Below are 23166 nucleotides of genomic sequence, written 5' to 3'. Positions count from 1 at the left end.
CCAGTAGACGGTGGAGGGCTAGATGAAAAGTAGCCCGTGGAGGGGTGGTTGAACAGGAGCCCGTGGAGAGGGCTGGTTGAACAGTAGCCGGTGGTGTAGCGTGCGGTGGAGGCTGGATGAACAGGAGCCCATGGATGAACAGTCACAGGTGGAGGCTGGAGGAGGTCGACAGTGGATGAACAGTAGCCCGTGGAGGCTGGAGGGGGTCGACGGTGAAGATGAACAGTATCTCGTGGAGTCCCGTTTTGCGGTATGCCACACCCCTCCCGATGAATAGGACCCCCGTTTTGACCGTAGCGCTCCAACACAAGTCTGTTTCCTCCGTTTTGCGGTACGCCACACCACTCCTGATCACCAGGACCCTGTTTCGACTGTAGGAGGTTCATTTCCTCCGTTTTGCGGTACGCCAGGCCCCTCCCGATGAACAGGATCCCGTTTCAAACGTGGTCGATCGTACACAAGGCTGTTTCCTCCGTTCTGCGGTACGCTAGGCCTCGTTTCCATCGCCTGTTCCATCCAAGCTGGTTGGCTCCCACGCGTTCCGTTGCCTCCCGATGAACACGACGCATTCCGTTGCCTCCCCATGAACACGATGACGACGCTGTTTTTTTTGCGGGCGACGACGACGCTGTTTCTCCGTTCCGACCCAGCCATGTACACGAACCCTGATCATACGTATGCGCGAGTAGGCGTTCGAGACCCCGCCTGTATGTACGTACGTGGCCGTATTTTCTTTATTGCACAGTGGCCGATGTACGTACGTCTACATGCTACGTGCGCGTGTCTACTACGACACGTGCGCGCTTCTACATCGACCAGTATGTATGTACACATTCACGACCAGAATGACAACGCTACGTACGCTTCGACCAGGTGGGTCCGACTGTCAAGCACTTCCTTGCAAGCGAAGATGTAGCTGGTCGGTCCCAGCGGTCAGGGGGAAGAATCGTTTTTTTACCCGGACGCACTTTCTTTCATGCGAAGATGTAGCTGGTAGGTCCCAGCAGTCGGGGGGAAACGTTTTTTTCGTGAAATACGGTTGCCCGTCCGGTGGTTCCCAGCTATCAGGTGGAGGAATCATTATTTTCCGCATAATAAGGAGGCACTTCCTTGCTGCGGCCGTGGACTCAGCTGTCAGCCTCTCCACGCATAGTCCACGTCCGATGGAAGTCGTTCCCTGACCATGTTGACCACGCCGCGCCAAGAGCACCAGGGCGGTGGACGATGGCGAGGCCTAGGAAGGGGACGATGCGGAGCCGGGGAAGATGCGGCAGTGGATGCCCATGCATAGAGGAGTATGAGGGTTCACTGGTTCGCTGCGGTGTGAGGCTGCCATCGCCGCAGAATAACAAGGGGTGTGGGTGAGTAGAGGGATGGCCTGGCCAGTGGTGGTAGTAGTAGGGGGCGGTAAGGCCTCCGTGGCATCACAGCCGGCCACGGGAGGCAGGAGCACGCGGCACGACCGGCGCTGCTTTGGGCGGCTGAAGCAAAAAGACCAGAGGTTGAAGAAGCACTACGGCCATTGGATGGACGTCGTATGGTCACTGCAGCTAGAATCGTTTATATTGACTAAGTTGACAAAGCCCCTGGTACGTGTCAACTTAGTAGGCCCATAGGTCAGCCTCCGAAATGATGCGCCCTAGATGTCAGGGGGAGGAATCATTTTTTGGGCGGCTGAAGCAACAATACCCGAGATAGAATAAGAAGCATGACATCCGTTGGATGGACATCCAACGGCCACAGCTGCCAGAACTGTGTGTTGTTGACAAAGCCTTGCATATGCGTCAACTTAGTTTTTTTAGGGGACGTGTCAACTTAGAAGGCCCACAAGTGTGTGGCAGAGAACATATAGCCCATTTGCGATTTGTAAGAATGTACAACCCATTTTTTAATTCTAATGGAATGTACTACAACCCATTTACAGTTTGTTAAAAGTAGAGCCCATTTTCTAGCTAGGACAACGATTAATAATTTCAACCATTCCTCAAAAAAAAAAGATTAATAATTTCAACCAATCGCTCAAAACAGAATTCAAAAAAAATTCCCACATTTATATGGGATCCGAAATATTTTTTATCCGAAATTTCTAGTCAGATTAAATATAATTTCAAAATAAAGTTGTATTATGTTAAAACCCAACGAAATATTGCGTGCGCAACAAGTAATGAAATTAAAATTTTCAAATTCCAAAAATAATATATTTTTTAAACTAATTACGCGTTTGGTGCATTTTTGATAGTTACTGGGCAGTTATTATAATTGCATCCCATTTATTATTTCTTACAGTCCATTTTCTTGTTAAGCCTAATGCATACCTCCGAGGAAAGTTTGCAGCCCAGCGGGGCGGAGAATAACAAGTTGACCCGGATATTGTGTACAACTGTCGGCCCAGTTGCATTGCTGATGTTGAAAAAAAAGGCATGTGTAGTACAGTACAACCTAACATGGCTACGCAGCCCACATTCAGCGACATTGGAAAGGCACAAACAAGGCTTCTGTATAAATTTTTGAAGTCATTGAACTTAATTAATAACTTAAGAAAAAAGTTAGATTACAGTGGACCTAATTAAAAGCTGTCAGGAGCAAAGAAATAATTCAATGGGTCCCACTTGTGCGTGTGTGTGTGTGAGAGAGAGAGACCATCGTTCGATGCTCGTAAATACATCTTTCAGCCATATGCATTGCTGATGCTCAGTAAAAGCTTATATAGTTGACACAATCATATAGAACATCATAGCACTCTAAACTTGCATACAAAAATTTCAAGCAGGCGGCACAATCAGGATGGAAGCAGTGGATCACTACGGGTAGGGCTATGTTGAAACCAAGGAACTCGTACATAATGGTTCATCGTCTTTATCAATGACGGGGAAATATCTTGAATGTTGTGCAAAGAAAACAGACAGACAACACAATAAGTTCTGCTAGCACATTATGTTGACGTACAGTCCTTTCTAAAAAAAAGTTCAGGTACAAAATTAGAACAGGTCACAATCAAATGTACTAGCACATCAGTGCTTCACATACATAGCTCGGATTTAACTAGTATCTGACAAGATTCAGTTGTTACCTCAAATTAGAGCACATCCAGGCAGCCAGCCCTGCCTCTTCTCCCAAAGAAGCAGTGGCCTCCGCCGCGCGATGGAGTAGGCCTTGTGCCATCCATCGTTCCGAGCAACACGGGGAAAGTCTGACATTTGACTCCTATAATGGACATCATCGACAGACCCTGGCACCAGCGGTGGCGGCAGGACTTCGATTGATGGATTGACCACTTCTTCGACATGCACGGACACTCGATATAGGTACATCCCTAACATGGTCCGCGGAGGCCTTGGTGGCGAAGAATAGTACAACCCCAGTCTGTGGCGGCCTTTGGTATGGTGGACGGCTTCTTCATCCATGCCATAACCGTCAGAGCCCAGCTATCTGGAGGAACAAACATACTTACGAACTCACCTCCAAGGTCGTTGATAAGCTCATTCATGGACTCGTTGTTCCAAGCACGTCGAGGCATGCCGTGGAAGGTAAGCTTTGTTAAAAACTCAAGCTCAGAGGGCACCGAGCCCCATCCTGGGTGACACTGATCAAAGCTCACCAGTGCGCCATCACAGAACAAACGCAGGGAAGATTCGAACACACGACTGCAGTCGAAAGTTGTCCGGAACCTGACAAAGAAATCAGCCGGTGGCAGACAGAATTCGACGAGCAAGTCACTTATTTGGATGTCGTGCGCAATGCCAAGAGCTTTGACAAGGTCGTCCGGCGAGACGGGAGGCCGTTCGCCTAACCATCAGCACTTTGCCGGCAAACTGGTCGTCAAGCGCCACCATGCCACTGTTGAGCAACAGCACGCAACGACCGAAGGCAGGACGGACCTCAGGATCTCTGCCTCGGAGATCTGTGTTGATCGGCGACATGATAGTGCGCTTGAGTACAGGGAGTATAGGAGGGGATTTGGGGGAACTGGAGTAGGAATCGAGATTCAAGAGGTCACGTCGGGTCGGGAGATTGGGGATGAAAAGGTAGCATGAATTTCGAACACGCGCCAATATGCTCTCGGCGCGCAAGCGCACGAAAACACCGGTGGCGCCCACATGTCGGCCTAAGAGTCCTTATTCTTTCTTTTTTGGAGAGCCCGGCCTTTTTTTAGGATCTTTTGAGAGCCCGGGCTGAGAGTCATAATCCACCTGTTTGGCATTGCGTTACTACTCGGCCCATATTCAACGACACTTCACTGGCCCAAACAAGTGTACATCATCGAAAAGACACTAAGCTCAAATTATATAACTTGAAAAAGGAGATACACTCTGAACACTGGAGAATGGTGATGCCCTCATTTAGCCCACCAGCAGTTCGAGACAATAAACAGCTCGAAACAACGATATATACAACATTCAAACACTGACAAGTGACTACTACTGACATAAAAAGCAAGACATGATAGTTCATAAGAAGTCTTGCTACACCACCAAAATGCACCCATCTGCAGCACTCGGACTCCTCGTGATCTAGACAAGAATGACATTCTAAACAGAGGCAACTATTACATAGTAAGAGTGACATAGACGAGGATGACCAAATGACAAGCAATACGCATAACAAAAGAAAGAACCACCCATCCAGAACAAGCAGCAAAGACAACAAAGTCATTCGAAGAGATGATCCAACACCGTCATAATTTGCAGCCCCGCTTCAGCGACCAATGATCCGGAGACACCAGTACTCCACCCTTTCAACGCAATAGCCCAATTACCTATCAACCTGAAAGCTTGAACCACATCACTGCCTGTCGTAATTGAGACATCCAAGGATCAAAGTTAATCTGGATGCCTTTGTCATTCTCACCTTCTTTTGGCTGCATGCTGTATCGTTGACAATCAGGGGAGTTTGCTCCCGAACTCCTAGGGCTCGCTGTGTAGACACAGTTTTCCATAGCAAACAGAGCCTCTCTGCCATCAAGGTTCGTTCCAACGGTGATCTCCTAGTTAATCGGATAATTGAGTCTGAGAAATAGAGAGTGTGAACCAAGGCTGTTTACCCGCCTCTAACTGAAAAATCCCGAAGGCCCCAACAAGCTGGTATCCTGCTCATAGACGTAACAACCACTGTCCGGATACTCACGTATTTCATAGTGCTTGTATATAGTGGGGTTTTTGCAATATAACTTTTCCGGCTCATGTCTCCGAATGATCATCAGCATTTTGTCGTCGTCTGACCGAGCGAGGAACCAGTTGTGCTTCCCTGTTTTTGGCAAAGGTGGTGTGATTACAAAGGGCAGTAACTGTAGGGACACTACATCATATCAAAAAGGACATGCATTGTTAATGTAAGATTAGCATTGTTCAGAGTATGAGTAGGATAATGCAAGAAACATCATTGATATGTCCCTGTTGGAACTGGGAGGAAAATACAGGGAAATGTATACTGGGTTCGAAAATATAGAAGTGCCATGCATGGTTATACTCATGTTATCTCGCAATCGATTCTTCACAGGAAACTACCATGTCATGCATGTTATGTAATTATGTTCTGTCCTGACAAACAAATTCTTCAAGGTAACTAACAGGCCATGCATTGTTATATACTCGTGTTCTGTGGGCCAAAATTTTGTGAGGATATTATTCTAGCCATTGATTGCTGAAGGGCGAATATAGGTATGTACACATGGTAAGCATTACAGGATTTCACTACTTCCAACTATAGAGTTCTCCATATGCACACTTACTTGCCTAATGTATGCTAATGTGTTGTACAGTGGCGGTGACAGACTGCAGAGTGCATAGGGTGAGGCTGACTTTGGTAACCCGAACACACCGCCTGGACTAGTGTCAGGTGCAGGGTGTTGTCACTTCACTGTGAGGATCGGATGAATAGTATTTTGACCATCAAGTGTACCACAGTTGTACTACTAGTAGTAGTAGTAGGAACATGAGTACTCCAGTACTGTATAGCGGAAATAGGTCTCCCATGCTAGCATGCCTGTTCACTTCATCCTCCAGGTATCATCCATATTGCGAGCAGAACCAAATTCTCGTGCATGTGGAAGCGCGAAGATGGGCCTTTTCTTTTTTGATGAGGATAACCGTGTATTCCTTAACCAGAGAATGTTGTGTCTCCCATGCACGCGCCAATATCCATCTGAACCAGCTACGACACATTTTTTATCTGTTTGCATAGGTCCCACCTATCAGGAAGGATGGGCACGTACACGAACAGGTACGACTCCTCAGTCTACCCGTATAGCCTTTTCGTTTAGTCTACCTAGCTCTGTTGGAAAAGGCAGTGCCTAGGAGGCGCTTAGGCACGCCTAGGCGCTAGGCAATGGCCCAATGCCTTGCCTAGGGCATAAGCAGAAGTCTAGGAAAAGCAAGTAAGAAATTGTCTACCCAACCGAGAAATCATGCCATATTGCACTGATATGCCAAAAGGGCCATATTCCAATGGTAGTAGCTGATCGTTAACGTACTTATATGCCTTAAATTAATAGAATACACATATAATAACCACATATACACCCTAATAGTAAAAATTATATAATCGCCTAGGCTACGCCTAGGGCGTTTAAGCACCGCCTGGGCACTAGGCGAAGGACAACTGCCTCGCTTATGCCTACCGCTTTTTCCAACCTTGCTACCTAGCCATCTAATCAACTGTCTGCATACCACTTCTCCCATTTACTTCTCCATCGGGAACCGATTTTCCTCGGCTTCTTCACCTCCCCTTCATCATCATTTGCATCCAAACCCCACTGCGTTCACATTGTTTTAACCTCTTTAAATAATCATCTACTACTTCAGTTAGACTAGCCATCTAATCCAAATTCTTCAAACCATAGCCCTTTGTTCCAGCGGTTCCAAATGGTGAAAGAGATCAAGATGCAGGTTTTTAACATCCAACATGTCCTCATGGAAGGCTCGTTGAGCATAGTTGCCACCATCACCGTCCACCCAAGGGTTGTTCGGAAGTGGATCAACAATGTATCCAACTCCCTCGAAAAGGTAGAGACGGTCATCGGTCTCGACGCAGAGTACACGGAGCATGCAACTGGGAAGATCCAACGCGCCGCCGTCCTTCAGTTGTGCCTCGAAGATGATGTTTTGGTGTACCACATCATACACGCGTCCTCCATACCAGGTGAGCTTCACGATATCTTGTCTCGGGAGGACATATACTTCTGTGGGGCAGCCATCAAAGGGGACAAATAGAAGTTGGAGCCGTACAACCTTGATTTGAAAAGCATCCCTGACCTACAAACCCGAATCAAAAGTCATGTAGAAGATTGTGATAAACAGACACCATCCCTATTCGACGTAGCAAATTTTGTGCTCGGTACAAATCTTCAGAAGGGTGACGAGATGGTGGCATTAAGGTCGTTTGGATGGGAGAATTATCCCTTGACGTACGAGCAGATAAAATATGCTGCCCTCGATGTCGTGTGAGTTTTGAGATAGCTGTAAGGTCCAAAGAGCTTGTTGTGAAGTTGTCTCCCACGGAAAATGAGAAGAAGAAGAAGAAGAAGAAGAAGAAGAAGAAGAAGAAGAAGAAGAAGAAGAAGAAGAAGAAGAAGAAGAAGAAGAGGCTGCACCAGCAGCAGGGCATTATGGATGGATGAACTATTTCCTCTCTTGTACAAACAAATTATTCCCTCTCGGTGTATATTCATATAGATGGACTATTTCGATGGTGTGCATGTCTTTGGAACAAGTATTAGCATGGGTCCGCTTGACTATAAGGAACTATTTATCCGCCTAGCTTTCTCTACTACTCCTTCCAATGATCGGTATGCAATGCATGTGTCCATAGACATGACAACTTTTCCATGGAAGTTCAACTACGGCGACCATCACGTTTCATCCACTGCCACTCATGATTCCCACAACACCGCTCCAACCCACGGCACCACGTCCCCCGACGTGTGCCTCACCCCTCTCGGCCGCACCGCCCCTCTGCCTTTGTGTGCATGACATGTGGTCCACCTTAAATGCGGCGAGCATCAAGTTTCTACCACAGCCACACGCGATTCCCATGATGTGCACGAACCCATGACACCACACGTCCCCGACCCACGGCTCACCCCTCTCGGCCCCACTGCCCATCTGCCTTCGGGAGCATTACATGTGGACCAGCCACCTATCGGGTCCACATGTTATTGACTCAAAGGCAGGTGTAGTAAGGCGATGAAGCTCAGTCCCGAGGGCCCTGAAGGGAAATGTAACTCCTACGCCAGGACGGTGCTATCGCTGCATGAACTCGTGCCAAACTCGAGATTTATTTCTTTACTATACATGCACGCAATGATTTAATGCACATTGTAATCTCAACATGTGATGGGGAGCTCTAAATTTGAATTTGAAACTTATAAAACAAAAAGATTCAAAACAAATAAATTGGGAGAGAGGGAGTATATTGTAGGATGTGTCCCATATGAAACAAGTCCCCTAGTTTGTCACCACGAAGATGCGGTTAGAAAGGAGCACAGTGTCTTCGTACTTGTACGGAAACAAATCGGCCGCAGACAGCATGGTCCACCTTTGATCGCCATGTGCCAGGTTCGTGCTATCTTATTCAATATCACCGTGGTTCCATCATACCAATTCATGCAGTGGCCCATTGCATGGCTGATCCCAATGTTGGACAAAGGTTCTACGGGAACGGTGTCACCATTGTAAATGTTGTGCAAATTGATGTTGGTACCCTCCCGTAGATATGCAAGCCAATCTCCACTCGCACCGAGCCTAACCTGTGAAACAGTGGGCAGGGGGAGAATTAGGAAATGAACATGGAAATAGTCTTTAGAATGCATTTACTACGTGATCAAACTCATCTTACCTGCTCATCAGAGGAAATCAGAGTGCCCCTCAACGTAGGCATCTCAAGGGGCATCAACTTGCAACTACGGCCACGCCACGTTGGAGAGACCCCCAAGGAAACATCCTCGTGCATTCCACGGAACATCAAAATGCATTTGTATGCGTAGTTTATCTTGTGAGAGAAAAGGATGAACGAGGGAAGGCCTCTAGAGATAGAGGTAGACACTACTACTACCAATGTGCTGGCATGTGCGTTGCAATGGATCCAAAGTAGTAGAATAATACTTGTTCACGTGCTTGAAATATAAACACTCTAGTTTTGATATACATGTGTCAGCAGACATGACAGCTTGTCCATGGAAGTTGAACCACGGCGACCATCACGTTTCTTGTTTCTACCACTGCCACACCCACACGTGATTGCCACGACGCCGCTCCAACCCTACCTGTAAGCACGACGTCCCCCATCATGTACATGGATCCTCTGACGTGGCTATCACTGCCTTAACCTGCCTTTCCTTCGCTGACAGGTGGGATTCACACTTGGGGGTCCCACATGTCAGTGAAAGAATGGTAGGATTGTTCACGTTAGGGGTCCTCATCACCCCGACGTGCGCCTCATCCCTCTCGGCCCCACCGCTCCTCTGCCTTTGTGTGCATGACATGCGGGCCAGCTGAACTGCGGCGACCATCAACTTTCTACCACATCCACACCCGATTGGACGCAGTTTGCCTGCTCCGCTGCTGTGCTCCGATCCGTACGCCCGCACCATCGAATTTTCATCCAGCGACTGTGACACATTTCATCCCAAGCATCAATCCTTAGCTGGAGTACTTCTGTACTACAGGTAGTACCCGCCGGTGTGGCCATCTACACCTCGTAACGCCCCGACGCCCAGCTGTGGCACCCTCGCCACGGCCACACCACCACCGGCCGGTTCATCTCGAATGAGTGAGTCGCGAACCACATCGCCACCATGAGAATGACATGTGGGCCAGCGCATTTAAGGTCCGCATGTCATTGGCTCATAGGCCAGGCACTAAGCCACTGAAGTTCGGTCCCTGGGCCCTGAGAGGGAAATGTAACTCTTGCGGCAGGCCTTGTGGTGCTCCCGCAGTACGAGCTCGTGCCAAACCCGGAATTTGTTTATTACTACTACTCCCAACTACTAGTAAGGTACACATGCATTGCACGCATGAGATTCTAGTGGTTTGTGCATTATGCTTCTACATGTGGAGTCTTCTAGATTCTACATGTGGCAAAATCTGGTGGAATGTAGATGATATCCAACGGCCAGTAGTGCTCGGATTTTCCATCTTTGTACCGTCGGATTGGCTTCATCCAACGACCAACTTTCAAAGTTATTCACACACTATATAGGGGTATAGATGTTTGGTTTGCAGCCTAAGGTTGCCACGCCTAAGCTTAGGCGTGCCAAAAGTGTGTTTGGTTGCGTCCTCGTCTCGGCATAGTGGTTCCCTCTTCATGCATGCTCAACTCAACACCCTTCTTCATGTATGCTCTCTTCATGCATGCTTCTAATGTATTTGTGCTAAGCTAGTGTGGACTCATGCACCCTCCATACACTCTACCAAACACCCAAAAGTGGGTCGAGAAGGGAACTCTCAGGATCATGCACCCTTCATACACCCTACCAAACACACCAGGCATGTGTTTGGTTCATTGCTACACTTGTGGCTTGCCACACTTCTCTAGCTATATGGTTCATTTTTCATAGACTCAACTTCTTGCCAAATCTCGCCACACTTGTGGTGGCCATTTTATTAGCCACATTTTTTGTGGTAGACACACTTTGCCTAAGATTAGTTGTGGCAAAGTTAGTCATGAATGAAGTTCAACCATGGAGTCTTCTAGATTCTACATGTGGCAGAATCTGGTGGAATGTAGATGATATCCAACGGCCAGTAGTGCTTGGATTTGCCATCTTTGTACCGTCGGATTGGCTTCATCCAACGACCAACTTTCAAAGTTATTCACACACTATATAGGGGGTATAGATATAGATGTGCCGGCCCATTGCAATGGATCCAATGTATATCTATCTAGTGGAGTGCACTCTAAACACATTATCTATTTATTTTTCTCTAACCTTTCGTAGCCATGCAACCAAGCCACATAAGCTTCATGGGCGCCCCCCACATCATATTATTCATACTACGTTGACTGAAAAAAGATAAATCACCCAAAACAAGATCTTCCCATTTTTTGTTCCTACGATGTTGTGATGTGCACGTACCTATTAGTTGTATAGTGGTAGTACTAGTTGTATAGTACAAACTTGGTACTAGTAGGAGTAGAGTAGTACGGAATGCTCCTACTCTATTAACAAGCCCCATCTAACACCAAATTTCTTGGCTTCCGTGCTACAGCTCGATCTTCCCCACGTTTTTGTTTTCCAACCTGGTGGCGGGCGGGGTGCGGTTTGCCAATAGTCGGTTTGCTCAACGGAGGTACCACATGAAAGTGAAAATGCTAGGCAACACGCCCTCCCTAAGCTATGTGTCGTGCCGGACGGGCCATGGAGTACTCCTGATTCCCGGACGTGTGGGGGGAGTGCGACGCGAACGTGGCAGGCCTTTTCCTTTTACTAGCAATGTGCCCCTGCGTTGCGACGGATACAAAGTAGTAGAATAGTAGTACTTGTTCACAAACTTGAAAGAAATCACTCTTGTTTTGATATACTCCTAATATATTACTCCCTCCATTCCTAAATATTTGTCGTTTTAGATATTTCAAATGTACAATCACATCTGGATTATATAGACATATTTTGAAGTGTAGATTCACACATTTTGCTCCGTATGTAGTCACTTATTGAAATCTCTAGAAAGACAAATATTTAGGAAAGGGGGGAGTACTTTTCACTCAAAATATATTTCTCATGCTGTTTTGATGAGGTGAAGGAGGGATGTGGTTGCTTTCAAGATAATAAGGGGTTTTCTACAAATTCGAGCAGAGAAGTGGGATATTGTTGCAAAAATGCCACAACTTACCTCACAGCCGTTAGATGCAGATCTAATGGTCAGAAACGATGGATGGCAGACACACCACCATCACCAACTGAGTCTTTTATAGGAGTAGGAGTAGTGAAACTTGTATAAAGTGTAACATTTTGGTTCTGCTCCTTGGCACAATCGATAGATAGAAATAGCAATTGGAAACGCTAGGGCGGGGTTATTTCCGCCAGATAAGCAGGGTACGTAGTAGCTAGGTTGGCGCATTATCAGTTTGGTCACACGTGGTCCGACATGTTCTAGTGTTTCTAGCAAGATGCCCGCGTGTTGCACGAAGTTGATGGAAAAGGTAAGCACAACTTATAAATTGACGGATGGAGTACTAGTTACAGTGATGCATATAATTAAGCAAAGGGATGGCACATGTCGATATTACCTGGAACGACAATGCAACAGCACAATAAGAATTAAGGCCATGATGATGATGCGATCGCGGTGGTGGTTACAAAAGGCAAGAAGAAAGATGCATCCATCAATGTACGACCTCCTCCTCCTTAACTTAGTGCGTCGGGCCACCGACCGACGGCTAAGGAGCGGCAGCTTTTGTGGCGAGGTCGAGGTGCTTCTCAGCAAAGGCATCCAAGGCTTCTAGCCGGTTGAGGAAGGCCAACATTGTAGCATCCTCACTAGCCTTGTAGATACCTATGTACACGATTTGCTCGTACACGTGGATGTGTTGGTTAACAAATTCTTGCAGGGCGAGGCGCCTCGCGGCGAGCGCAACCTCCAGGTGGATGTTCTTCGTGGCGTCGGCGGGCAGTCATAGAGCCACCAGTTCTTGAAAGAGGTTCCGGCCATGGAGGCCGATTAGGGTGGTAGGCAATGTGGAGCCCGGGCGCGCGGGCTGGAGGAGTACGGCGATGTCGTCCACGAGCTTCTTCAGGACGGTGAACTTGTTGGTGGTGGCAACGAACATCTGGTCCAACTGAGAGTCGTAATTGCCGTCGACGGCGGCCATCCACTAGCCGGTCTCCAACACCGTCTGGAGACGATCCTCAGCGACATATCGCAGGTCGACGTCGTGGACCATCTGGCACAGCCGCTGGCCGCTCGCGCGCATTGCCGCCATGGGTCTGTAGTGAGCTCTTTTGTGCTTAGTGTAGGTGCTTAGGAAAATGCTTAGGTGTGTACGATGTGGTAGATGCATTGGAATGGAGGGGCGCCTTTATATGAGGGCAAACTGCGTTGCATTCACATCGTGCAGCCTCTTTTCCCGGTCCTCCTCCCATTACTTCCCTCGTGCATTAATTGAAGGAGGATGCATTGGCCGTTCAACATTTTGGGAACCGCTACTCCCTCCCTCGTCTGCATTAAATCCGTATCGAGAACTGCGCCGCCTGCTATCAAATCGAATAGTACTGCGCCGCCCGCTGCATGCCCGGCTGAACACGCCTCCTCACCTCCATTAAACCCGCATGCAAACCGAGAAACCTACTCCGGCCACATGTCCGTTCATGAGCGGGCCAGAATTAAACGCAACATCGGCCGAGCTCCTCCCGTCCGGCCTCAGTTTAAACGAGGCCAGACACCGGCCAAGCTCCTACCGTCCGCCCTCTATTTACACGAGGCCAGACAGAGAGCAGGCAAGAATCGCACCCCTTCGCCGCTCCCCCATCTCCTCCTTCACCATTTTCTCCACTCTTCCGATGGCTTCCGAGGAGCTATTCTCCGGCATATTACCCGGCTGGGTGGCCCGCCGAGCCCTCCGGATACGGGCGAGGCCGCTCGGTGCTTCACCAGCCTTGCTTGGCCCGACGGAGCCAGTTGCCGCCCCAAGCAGGCGCGTGGTTCAGCAACTCACTGCAACAGTTCAGCTCAATGAGGAGTGGTGAGTTGCTCCACGCTGGCACGGCAGCAAGCACACCGGTACGGGTGTCGTCGCTGCCGCGTCGTACCGCGCCACCAGTGTCTGTGGGCGCGCCTCCCGTGCCTGCGGCAGCGCCATGCAGGCAGAGACAGAATCCAGGTGCGTGGAGAGCGACGAGTCGGTGGCCAGCTTCCCCGTGTCTCCCATGAAGGCCACCGCCGAGGCGATGACTGCGCATTCAGGTGGTTTCTTTGCTGCTTCATCTCTTTCGAGGACCTTCGTCGACCCCGCAAGTGTCTACCGGACATGAGGAAGACAAAGGGATCCGCGGGCGGCCATTTATATTATGTACTCCCTCTCCAGCTGGCGGGAAATATTTGTTCTAAGAATGGATAAATTGTATGTATCTATAACTAAAATAAGTCTAGATACATCCATTTCTAGGACAAGTATTTCCAGACGGAGGGAGTATTAATTATACCAAGAGAGCCGGATTGGCACCGCTTAGTTCATGTAAATGTAATGAAATCCATCATGTTTATATGAAGATCTAGCTTTTTATACAAAATCCTTCATGCTTATATGAAATCAGTCCGTGTTTGCACGAATTTCATCTGGTTGGTTAGAGTTGTGAAAATGTATGCCGCTGGCGTTTGATGTCGTCCTCCGCGGAAGGAAGCGGGAGGAAATTTGTCGACTGCCGTTGGAGATGCTCTTATGCTAGAAACAATAGAGTGACATCCAATCCATTTCAGTTAATTGAGTGTATGATTGTCCCTCTATAAAAAGTTAACTGCATGTACAATGTACACGTGACTTGCAGGGTGGCTACAGCTTCGTACAAAAAGTTAAAAAGAAACAAGTCTATCTGTAATCTTGTATTCTAAGTACTCTATGGGTTCCACTGTCAGTACAGTAGCGAAAGAAGTATATATTAAATAAGTAATATATAATATAAAAATCTAAAGTTAAAGACAGAATTCGAACTCATGTCATCGCATTGCAACCATCCGGCGCTAACCAGTCCAACCCATTTTTGTTGCAGACCATGCTGGAGATATATCTCCATGTCTACTCTTATACTCCACCCATTCCTAAATACTCCCTCCGTTCCCAAATATAAGACCTTTTAGGGATTCCACTATAGACTATATACGGAGCAAAATGAGTGAATCTACACTCTAAAGTATGTCTATATACATTTGTATGTAGTTTATAGTAGAATCTCTAAAAGGTCTTATATTTAGGAATGGAGGGAATATTTGTCTTTTTCAGATTTCAAATGGACTACCACATACGGATGTGTATGTAGATATATTTTAGAGTGTAGATTCACTCATTTTGCTCCATATGTAGTCACTTGTTGAAATCTCTAAAAACACAAATATTTAGGAACGGAGGGAGTAGAAAACAGAGTTGGTGATGATGGTGTGTGTGCCATCCTGCAATATAGGCCATCGGATTTATATCTAACGGATAGGAAGGAAACTATGGCAATTTTGCAAAAATATACCCACACCCCTCTCCACGTTCGCAAATACGGACTTCCCTCGTTCATCCTTTTTCTCTCACAAGATAAACTACTCATACAAATGCATCTCAATGTTCCGTGCAACGCACGGGCATCTAGCTAGTTTCTTTTAAAATAGTTTCTGTGATAATTGGGTTGAAGTGATATATTTTATGTCTGCCCCGAATGATTTCAGATTCACTAGTAGTAACAAAGAAATGGTTGCCTTGTTAATTAACAGAAAACAGGGTGAATATCACATGAGGCCGGTAAAAACGAGGCACACTGGGTTCAGCGTCATCGTCACTACAGCTATGCGCGCGCGAGAAGTCTACATATCGAGGGGGCTACTGAGCGAGGCACAGAGACACAATGTTCGAGAGAGAAACCAATTGACAGATTATAATCAGATCGAGTTTACACCCTTCTGTTGTGATTGTTGGGGTGGGGGAGGGAGAAAAAGACGTATCGAGAGTGTGCGTGGTAGGCACAGAGGCACAACTAGCGAGTGTGTGTGTGTGTGTTTGAAAGAGGAGTAGATAGATTACTATCAAGATCGAGGTGCCACCCTACTCCTTTAGTGTCGGGTAGTGTGTGTGTGTGTGTGTGTGTGTGTTTGAGAGAGAAGCCAGACGATAGATTAGTATCAAGATCGAGGTGTCATCCTACTCCTTCGGTGTTGGGAGGTGTGTGTGTGTGGTTGTGTGGTTGTGGGTGTGGGTGTCGGGGGCAGTGACACTTACATATCTCTACTCTTATAAAAACAAAGTTGGTGATGATGGTGTCCCTGCCATCCTGCAATATAGGCCATCCGATTTATATCTGACGGATAGGAAGGAAATTGTGGCAATTTTGCAAAAAGATACCCACACCCCTCTCCGCATTTGCAAATAAGGCATTCCCTCATTCACCCTTTTCTCCCACAAGATAAACTACTCATACAAATTCATCTTGATGTTCCATGCAACGCATGGGCATCTTGCTAGTAGGGAGAAGGAGTTTGTGTGACACATATCTAGCTATATTAAGGGATAGGTAGATAGCATTTGTGCGAGGCAAAGCATCACGAAGATAAACAAAATGGTGTGCATGCAACTGCAAGTGCGCGCGCGCGCGCGCGCGTGTGTGTGTGTGTGTGTGTGTGTGTGTGTGTGTGTGTGTGTGTGTGTGTGTGTGTGTGTGTGTGCGTGTGTGTGAGAGATAGAGAGAGCGAAATCTCAAAACAAAAGGTGCTCTGCTAGAATCCCATTGTATGTATTCATATGGTTCCGGAACTCGAGTTAACCTTAGGCATATGTGAAGTAAATATGCCCTAGAGGCAATAATAAAGTTGTTATTTATATTTACTTATATCATGATAAATATTTATTATTCATGCTAGAATTGTATTAACCGGAAACTTAGTAAATGTGTGAATACATAGACAAACAGAGTGTCACTAGTTTGCCTCTACTTGACTAGCTCGTTGAATCAAAGATGGTTAAGTTTCCTAGCCATAGACATGAGTTGTCATTTGATTAATGGGATCACATTATTAGAGAATGATGTGATTGACTTGATCCATTCCATTAGCTTAGCACGATGATCGTTTAGTTTGTTGCTACTGCTTTCTTCATGACTTATACATGTTCCTCTGACTATGAGATTATGCAACTCCTGAATACTGGATGAACACTTTGTGTGCTACCAAATGTCACAACATAACTGGGTGATTATAAAGGTGCTCTATAGGTGTCTACGATGATACTTGCTGAGTTGGCATAGATCAAGATTAGGATTTGTCACTCTGATTGTCAGAGAGGTATCTCTGGGCCCTCTCGGTAATGCACGTCACTATACCTTGCAAGCAATGCAACTAATGAGCTAGTTGTGGGATGATGCATTACAAAACGAGTAAAGATACTGGCCAGTAACAAGATTGAGTTAGGTATTGAGATACCGATGATCGAATCTCGGGCAAGTAACATACCGATGACAAAGGGAACAACGTACATTGTTATGCGGTTTGACCGATAAAGATCTTCGTAGAATATGTAGGAACCAATATGAGCATCTAGGTTCCGCTATTAGTTATTGACTGGAGACATGTCTCGGTCATGTCTACATAGTTCTCGAACCCGTAGGGTCCGTTCGCTTAAAGTTCAGTGATGATCGATATTATGAGTTTATGTGTTTTGATGTACCGAAGGTAGTTCGGAGTCCCGGATGACATCGGGGACATGACGAGGAGTCTCGAAATGGTCGAGACGTAAAGATCGATATATTGGACGACTATATTCGTACATCGGAAAGGTTCCGAGTGATTCGGGTATTTTTCGGAGTACCCGGGAGTTACGGGAATACGGGGAAGAAGTATTGGGCCTCATGGGCCAAGTGGTGGAAGACAGGAGGCAGGGCGCCCCCCCTAGCCCAAACCGAATTGGACTAGGGGGCCGGTCCACCATTCCTCCTTTCCTCCCTCTCCTTCCTTCTCCCCTTCCCCCTTCCTTTCCTCCTCCTAGTAGGAGTAGGAAAGGGGAGTCCTACTCCTACTAGGAGGAGGACTCTTCCTGACATGCCCTAGGAGCGCCAGCCGGACACCCCCTTGCTCCTTTATATACGGGGGCAGGGGGCACCCTAGAACACACAAGTTGATCATTGATCTCTCCCAGCCATGTGCGGTGCCCCCCCACCCTCCACCATAATCCACCTCGATCATACTGTAGTGGTGCTTAGGTGAAGCCCTGCAACGGTAGCTTCATAAACATCGTCACCATGCCATCATGCTGACGAAACTCACTCTCGAGCTCTACTGGATCGTGAGTTCGTAGGACGTCACCGAGCTAAACGTATGCTGAACGCGAAGGTGCCGTACGTTCGGTACTGATGATCGGTCGATCGTGAAGACGTATGACTACATCAACCGTGTTGTCATAATGCTTCCGCTTAACGTTCTACGAGGGTACATGAACGACACTCTCCCCTCTCGTTGCTATGCATCACCATGATCTGGCGTGTGCGTAGAATTTTTTTTGAAATTACTACATTCCCCAACAGTGGTATCAAAGCCAGGTTTATGCGTAGATGTTATATGCACGAGTAGAACACAAAGGAGTTGTGGGCGTGGGTATATACATATTGCTTGCCGTCACTAGTTGATTCTTGATTCAGCGGCATTGTTGGATGAAGCGGCCCAGACCGACATTACACGTACGCTTACGCGAGACTGGTTATACCGACGTGCTTCGCACACAGGTGGCTAGTGGGTGTCTGTTTCTCCAGCTTTAGTTGAATTGGACTCAATGAACAGGTCGTTGTGGTTTTTGATGCGTAGGTAAGAATGGTTCTTGCTCAGCCCGTAGCAGCCACGTAAAACTTGCAACAACAAAGTAGAGGACGTCTAACTTGTTTTTGCAGGGCATGTTGTGATGTGATATGGTCAAGACGTGATGAGATATAAATTGTTGTATGAGATGATCATGTTTTGTTATAGTTATCGGCAACTGGCAGAAGCCTTATGGTTGTCTCTTTATTGCATAAGATGCAAGTGCCATATAATTACTTTACTTTATCGCTATGCGATAGCAATAGTTGCAAGAGCAATAGTTGGCGAGACGACCATGTGACGACACATTGATAGAGATCAAGATGATGGAGATCATGGAGTCATGCCGGTGACGATAGAGGTCATGACGGTACTTTGGAGATGGATATCAAAGGCACAAGATGATCATGGCCATATCATGTCACACATTTTGATTGCATGTGATGTTTATCCTTTATGCATCTTATTCTACTTTGTTTGATGGTAGCATTATAAGATGATCTCTCACTAAATTTCAAGGTAAAAGTTTTCTCCTTGAGAATGCACCGTTGCCAAAGTTCGTCGTGCCGAGACACCACATGATTATCGGGTGTGATAAGCTCAACGTTCATCTACAACGGGTGTACGACAGTTTTACACACGCAGAATACTCGGGTTAAACTTGACGAGCCTAGCATATGCAGATATGGCCTCAGAACACTGGAGACGAAAGGTCGAGCGTGAATCATATAGTAGATATGATCAACAGAGTGATGTTCACCATTGAAAACTACTCCATCTCACGTGATGATCGGACATGGTTTAGTTGATTTGGATCATGTGATCATTTAGATGACTAGAGGGATGTCTATCTAAGTGGGAATTCTTAAGTAATATGATTAATTGAACTTTAAATTTATCATGAACTTAGTCCTGATAGTATTCGCATATCTATGTTGTAGATCAATAGCTCGCACATAGCTTCCCTGTTTTATTTATAATATGTTCCTAGAGAAAACTATATTGAAAGATGATAGTAGCAATGATGTGGATTGGATCTGTGATCTGAGGATTATCCTCGTTGCTACACAGAAGAATTATGTCCTTGATGCACCGCTAGGTGATGGACCTATTGCAGGAGCAGATGCAGATGTTATGAACGTTTGGCAAAGCTCAGTATGATGACTACTTGATAGTTTAGTGCACCATGCTTTATGGCTTAGAACCGGGACTTCAAAAACATTTTGAATGCCGCAGAACATATAAGATGTTCTAAGAGTTGAAATTGGTATTTCATACGCATGCATGTTGATGTCTACTACACAACCTTCTTCTTGTAGACGTTGTTGGGCCTCCAAGTGCAGAGGTTTGTAGGACAGTAGAAAATTTCCCTCAAGTGGATGACCTAAGGTTTATCAATCCGTAGGAGCCGTAGGATGAAGATGGTCTCTCTCAAGCAACCCTGCAACCAAATAACAAAGAGTCTCTTGTGTCCCCAACACACCCAATACAATGGTAAATTGTATAGGTGCACCAGTTCGGCGAAGAGATGGTGATACAAGTGGTATATGGATGGTAGATAAAGGTATTTGTAATCTGAAGTAATAAAAACATCAAGGTAACTAATGATAAAAATGAGCGTAAACGGTATTGCAATGATAGGAAATAAGGCCTAGGGTTCATACTTTCACTAGTGCAAGTCCTCTCAACAATAATATCATAATTGGATCACATAACTATCCCTCAACATGCAACAAAGAGTCACTCCAAAGTCACTAATAGCGGAGGACGAACGAAGAGATTATGGTAGGGTACGAAACCACCTCAAAGTTATTCTTTCCAATCAATCCGTTGGGCTATTCCTATAGGTGTCGCAAACAGCCCTAGAGTTCGTACTAGAATAACACCTTAAGACACAAATCAATCAAAACCCTAATGTCGCCTAGATACTCCAATGTCACCTCAAGTATCCGTGGGTATGATTATACGATATGCATCACACAATCTCAGATTCATCTATTCAACCAACACAAAGGACCTCAAAGAGTGTCCCAAAGTTTCTACCGGAGAATCACGACGAAAACGTGTGCCAACCCCTATGCATAGGTTCACGGGCAGGACCCGCAAGTTGATCACCAAAACATACATCAAGTGAATCACGTGGCATCCCATTGTCAACACAGATACGCACGGCAAGACATACATCAAGTGTTCTCAAATATTTAAAGACTCAATCCGATAAGATAAATTCAAAGGGGAAACTCAATCCATTACAAGAGAGAAGAGGGGGAGGAGAAACATAAGATCCAACTATAATAGCAAAGCTCACGATACATCAAGATCGTGCCAAATCAAGAACACGAGAGAGACAGAGAGATCAAACACATAGCTACTGGTACATACCCTCAGCCCCGAGGGAGAACTACTCCCTCCTCGTCATGGAGAGCACCGGGATGATGAAGATGGCCACTGGAGAAGGATTCCCCCACCGGCAGGGTGCCGGAACGGGTCTAGATTGGTTTTCGGTGGCTACGGAGGCTTCTGGCGGCGGAACTCACGATCTAATCTCAGTTCTGGAAGTTTTAGGTTACATAGGTATATATGGGTGCAGGAGGTACGTCGGTGGACTGAAGGGGGGCCCACGAGGCAGGGGCGTGCCCCAGGGGGGTGGGCGTGCCCCCTACCCTCATGAGCTCATCCTTCATCTTCTGACGTAGGGTCCAAGTCTATCTGGTAGGTTTCCTTCCAAAAATAACTTCTCTAGTTGATTTCGTTCCGTTTCGACTCCGTTTGATATTCCTTTTCTTCGAAACACTGAAATAGGCAAAAAAAACAGCAAATCTGGGTTGGGCCTCCGGTTAATAGGTTAGTCCCGAAGTAATATAAAAGTGGATAATAAAGCCCAATATTGCCCAAAACAGTAGATAATATAGCATGGAGCAATCAAAAATTATAGATACGTTGGAGACGTATCACCTGTGTCGAGAGGTATGAGACCTCTGACAAGCACTTTCCTACAAGATGGAGGAGAATAGTTCAGCTAGTGAGCATGTGCTCAGAATGTTTGAGTACTACAATCACTTGAATCAAGTGGGAGTTAATCTTCCAGATAAGATAGTGATAGACAGAGTTCTCTAGTCACTATCACCAAGTTACTAGAACTTCGTGATGAAATATAATATGCAAGGGATAACGGAAACGATTCCCAAGCTCTTCGTGATGCTGAAATCGACGAAGGTAGAAATCAAGAAAAGCATCAAGTGTTGATGGTTGACAAGACCACTAGTTTCAAGAAAAGGGCAAAGGGAAGAAGGGAACTTCAAGAAGAACGGCAAGCAAGTTGCTGCTCAAGTGAAGAAGCCCAAGTCTAGACCTAAGCCCGGCAAAGGCAAGAAGGGGAAATTACTACGTTCCCCACCAATATGTGTGAGAGACATTATTATACTTTGAGACATTAGTGGCTGTGGGTGGGCGGAATTAAAGGGGTGGGCGTGTTCGACAGAGAGAGTGTGTGTGTTTCTGTGTGAGAGACTTGTAGGACGGGGTAGAAAGATGAATTCTAACCTTGACGGAGGGAGAGAAATACACGAAGTGTGCGTGTGTGATTCCGATGCCCACATGGAAATGAGATATGTATGTGTCTGAGAGAGATTGCACAATTCATTCACGTATCACTATCTAGTGATCGTGGACGTGCATCGCTTGAACATAAATCAATATCTACTTCGTATCGTGGCCAAAGGTATAATATCAATTCAATGCTATAAAGATTGGACACTCACGTATCACATTTTTTCTATTTCAATAAACCTTTTCAGTTGTGCATGCCAAAGTTACAGTGATGTTTCTTCAAACAACCAATGTAGCTATCATGTACATGCACCATTGTTACTCTTGCATTCAAAATCATTAGTCTTGGATGATTTAAGGTTCTATTATGAAGTACTATATGTAATATTCATATATGAATTCAACGGGTACGCAATTTATGAAATGGAGGCTATGTAATCATATGAGGTAACACTTTTAAGTAGTGGACTACAATATCCATTTCTTTTTGTGCGCCTCTACACTAACACGTCAATGCATTATGTTTAAAGTAAATAACCAATTGCACTAAATTATCTATTTACACGAGAAATACATAGGCTGAGCGTTTGATCCCTTTTTTGTGAATGCGCCACTACACCCATACGATTGGCCGCACCCGTGTGAACATCCATGTTATCGGCGTATCATCCCGAGTTATTTTTTTTTTCTGGGGTGGACTTCACACCAATTATTAACTGCTGACGTGTGCCCCATGTACACAGTATCGCATGACCTTCCCGCTAGCACGGTCCAAAATTAGTTGAAACTGGATACGAACGATCCCGCGGGCGGCAAAATCTCCCGCCTCCTTCTGAAATTTCCGCCGCCTTCATCTTTAGCATGCGAAATTCCCCTTTTGTCCTTGGTGCACGGAGACCAACAGTTACAATACCGCCCTCATCTACCTAATAGGTCGGGGCTCCTTTGGTAACTTCCGGTTCCCCCCACTACATGGCACCCCCATTTTCTCTCCCCCTCCCGCAAAAATGACTAACTCCACAACACCAGAGCATCTTACATTACGTCGTCCGTACTTCATCGGCCTTTCTCCCCTCACCTCTCGAAACCCTAGACTGCTCATCCACCGGCGTACTAGAGCCCATTCACTGCCAGCGGCGTCCACCTC

This window comes from Triticum dicoccoides, chromosome 5A (assembly GCF_002162155.2).
Source record: "Triticum dicoccoides isolate Atlit2015 ecotype Zavitan chromosome 5A, WEW_v2.0, whole genome shotgun sequence".
In the NCBI taxonomy this organism is placed as follows: Eukaryota; Viridiplantae; Streptophyta; class Magnoliopsida; order Poales; family Poaceae; genus Triticum; species Triticum dicoccoides.
Note: the sequence above shows the minus strand (reverse complement) of the source record.